Here is a 4,264-nt window from a genome sequence, read left to right as displayed (position 1 = left end):
AGAGTGTAAAAAGAACATCACTCTTTACCTTGCAAAATTTCTGTTAAATTCTAACATCTCCATTCATTTATGGTCAGCCAACTCGTGTAAGACCGATGAACAATGATCAAAATGCACTGCGGATTCCCATGTGATAACAAGGCTTGAAGGTGGAGGCTGAACCTTGAGTTTTTTTTGGAGAGCAATAAAAGATTAATTGAAAATAGATGAAGATAATATTTTAAAAAATAAATTTTTTTCATACATGCAATAATCTAAAACATCAAAAACCAGTAATTTAAACAAAAAAATAAAATATTTTAAATTCTTTTCAAAAATGTCTTTAGATAGCATCCATGGCAAGCAAACTTAATGATTAGTTGTCAATAATCAGGCGTCAGGCGGGAAGGTGGAAACCATTGAACATATGCTTTTCTTTCGCCCTCACGCTACCGCTGTTTGGTTTGCTTCTAATGTGGGTTACGTCACTCAAAGGGCGGGTTTTGCGGGTTTGGAAAATGGTTGGGAGGGGTGCTTAATAGTTTTGAGTGGGAAAGTGTGCTGAGGTTGTCTCCTTAATTGCTGGGTTACGATTTCCTGTTTGCAGGTTGGGCATCAATGCTACAGAAGATAGTAGAGTCCGCTAGGAGGGTGTCGGCTGAGTTGGGAGAAATTCCACAATTGTTTGGGCAGAAGTCAGCTAAAAGAGGCATGGTGCAGATAGAGTCATAGACCATCCAAATAGACCTACCTAATCAGGGTACTGTCAATAATAACTGTGATGCCTCCTTCATCAATTGATCTGAGCCAACAGGTATTTGCATGGCTCTGTAGGAACTCCAGTGGGCAGATTGTGGGTGGCAAAGTGTCATCGTTCAGGTGCGGATGAGCCCTTGACGTAGAGGCCGTGGCTGTTATAGAAAGCAGTAAGGTTAGCAGAGCAGCTTGCAGACCAGCACGTGGTGATTGAATCTGATGCCATGGCGGCTGTCAATGCTATCAACCAGCCTGGAGATTCTGTTCATTGGGAAATTGATGCTATTGTTGAGGATTTGAAATCTATGCTAGCACAGTTGCAATCCTATGTTTTACTTCTAGAAAAGCTAATAATGCAGAAAGAATATGGTGTCTAATTTGAGCTATCATTCTTTTGATCATGTAATTGGCAGAGGTGATTTACACAGATAGAAGGAGAAGGTACGTCTCAAGAACAAAAAATGGATGAATATATTTCGCATGCACTGCTTGCTAATTTCTTAACACAGGCATGTGCAAAGATCAATATGAATATCTCATATGATCATTCACCAATACTATCTTCCTTTGGTCAAAGTTTTCTAGCAAGCACATTAATAGCCTCCCTCCAAAATGTTAAAGATTCATAATTGGTTTGGAGTGCAAGAAAGAGGAGAGCGCCATATAATAAACTACAAGCACAAAATAACCTACAAAGTGCTAACATAACATATACGTCAAAAGAATCCATACGTTTTTACTTCAGATGTGGAAGGAATATGGAGCAAAGGGATCATATGATTAGACAAGATTAGGACTCTGCGGGGTGAATGATCAGATCTAATTAACAGGAATATATACATGTTTTACTTCCTCGATCGACATGACAGGAATAAACAATTGAAGAAGAGGATGTTGTCATCTAAGATGGTGAATAAACAATTAAAGGGAGCTCCCTTCAGTCCAAGCACAGAGAAGAAAAGGATGAAATTAATCTCCCGCGTCATTCACACATTCACAATAGCAGCCGCTGCCACTCCTTGTCTACTGTGTTTGAATGAATGAGTCGGCAGCTAATCCAAAACCTTCGCCCGTCCATGAGTGGACTGAAGGAAGCTCTGTTAAACCATTTTTCATGAAAATTATGACATTTCACAGCGTATTCAGCTGAGGTGATTGGCTGTCACAGATGTTTAAATGCTGGAGGGAGAGATGAATATATGCAAGTTAATAGCAAACATTCATATGGCTAGCACAAATTATATATATGAAAGCCTAAAACATTCTTTTCAAGCAAAATCAAATTATGAAAGTGCAATGATATCTCAATTTCACTACTGGATTTGTAAATTAAACAGGATGATTTGCTTTTCAATTTTGGGTAGTAGGGGAAATTAAAAACTACTACTAAATAGCAGATATCAAGGATAAATTAAGCTCCTATAATTGGCACTAAATGCAATTCATTTAAAATATTAAGAGCCATAATTTGATACCAATTAATTTTTAAAATATTTTTTACTTATAATTTTTAAAAATTTATTTTTAATATAAAAATTTAAAAACACCAAAAAAATATATCAATTTTAAAAAAAAATCAATATTTTTGCAAAAATGTTTTTCAACGCCAAAAACAAAATGGGACTCAAGAAATCAAGAGTTGTTTGTGACATCCTACATAAACTGAGAAAGGCAACAATAATTCAAATTCATACGATAATGGAAGAAGAACAGGTCATTTTGGAAGCTTGTTCAAGACAATGACTTCTAGTTGCAGGCCAACTAAGAAAACAAGGGAGAAAACAGCAGGAATAATTCTTAACATGTTATGTACCAAATTTTGGAACCTTAAAATTAAGATATAGGAAGCAATATAAAATTAGGAATATTCCTATCGACCTGCCCTCGTATACCAAGGAATTAAAGAGTAACAGAAAATGGTGCTGATTTACGAATTAGAATGTTGAAAATGTGGTTGCATGAACCCTAACCCTAAAGTCATGAGAGTTATTTTACTTGTAAAGGAAAAGAAAAGGGTAATCAGAAAGCGAATAGGTCAGCTCAATTGCCAAAACAGGAAAATCCCACCAAGCACTGGAACCTAGATTGCTGAAGAACTCAAGAAATAGTGTCTAATATTAGATCAATTTATGTTGAGATGATATATGATCATCCGTTACCTTAATTTTATGGCAATCAGAGATCCATCCACCCATTTCTTTTTCTCCCTGCAGTAACACTATAAATTTCTATCAAGATGTCAACCTTATATAAACCTAAAGATCAGTTTCTCTGCAAACAAAGAAAGAACCAGTTTGAGGTTAAGATGAACAAAACATTTATAGGACCTAATGGGGTTGCGTTAACGAAAGAAAGATTACAGTTTGCTTACCAAACCGGTTTTCTGCGACACCATATAGCTCCATTGAGACTGGCCGTGCATGAACATTGACCTATAAAGCATCCAGTGCTTCCACAGTGATCAGCTTCAGCTGCAATGTCTTTTATTTTATTTTATTTTCTTCATTTTTTGGAAAAGAAAGTAATCAAAAGAGTAGTCAGCAGTCAGCAACAAAGAATTGAGTGAGTATATATAGAAGGGAAAATAAAAATGAAAGAGTGGAATAAAGAAAGAAGTGCAGAAATCACGGAAGGCAATTACTTAGGAGCTGCAATAAAGGCAGGGAAGAGGAAAGATCGCAGTCCTCATGAGAGTCAGAGAAGAGCTAGAAAGCGATAGAAGATCTCTACAAATCTGGCAAAGTTATTCGGTTTAAACATAAAAGAAAGAGAGATGAGGGCATGAGGGAGGGAGGGGCATCTTTTTCACAGGCACACAGCCACAGCCACAGCCACAGCCACAGGAGATTTTTCAGAAGATGTTGAAAGCAGGTAGAGAATAAATATAAAGCTGAAACAAGCAAGGGATTGTATAGTTTGGAGGATAATAAAGTGCTCTCTTCTCTTCTCTCTCCCCCACTATTTCTGCTCAAAAACAGGAAGTGAGGCCTTATATACCACATAGTAGGAGTATATTATTTTTTCTTTTACTATGTATTTATTATGTAGGGAAGGAAAGGAAAAGAATAGTTGGTGGGGTTGTCTCTTTTGATCATCAATCAAGTGAAAGCTTTGTCCTCTCCACTCTGTACTCTGTAGCTATCAGCAATCTTTTGAGGAGCTTCTGGCGTGGACACGGACAGACATCGGTAGGGTTTGTAGCTAGCAACTTATATGCTGCTTAAATTACATAAAAACCCTTCTCCAAACATTGAGAATCCCAGACAATTCATCCCTCCTCTTCCTACTCGATCATTGGTTGTAATTCAACTATTCAGTTGGTGAAATTTTCCTTATTGACTTCCCTCGTGAAAATTCAATCATAATATTATATTGTATTATCTCTTGATTTATAATTTTGTAGTAGCATAACGTCTCGAGAGAAGGAAAAAAAATTGACAATGCTAAAAAAAATAATCACTAAATTTGAGATTGTTTACAATAATAGACTAAATGATAGATGTTTACCTATAAAATGTCTAAGAAAATT

The 4,264-nt window shown here is 36.4% G+C and overlaps 1 long non-coding RNA gene across 2 annotated transcripts; it reads right to left on the bottom strand.

The window, feature by feature from the left end:
• Positions 1 to 288: 288 nt before the first annotated feature.
• LOC118044237 (uncharacterized) lies at positions 289 to 3,892 on the bottom strand. Of its 2 annotated transcripts, XR_004686752.2 has the most exons (4): positions 3,377 to 3,892; positions 3,107 to 3,235; positions 2,895 to 3,006; positions 289 to 996 (listed from the first exon to the last, which is right to left on the bottom strand). It is a non-coding gene; the product is annotated as an uncharacterized lncRNA (long non-coding RNA). The 2 variants fall into 2 exon arrangements; XR_012168855.1 differs by having other exon boundaries at positions 289 to 3,006.
• Positions 3,893 to 4,264: the final 372 nt, after the last annotated feature.

Source organism: Populus alba, chromosome 19, assembly GCF_005239225.2.
Source record: "Populus alba chromosome 19, ASM523922v2, whole genome shotgun sequence".
In the NCBI taxonomy this organism is placed as follows: Eukaryota; Viridiplantae; Streptophyta; class Magnoliopsida; order Malpighiales; family Salicaceae; genus Populus; species Populus alba.
The sequence above is the reverse complement of the archived record's forward strand: the minus strand, read 5'-3'. Positions and strand labels throughout refer to the sequence as shown.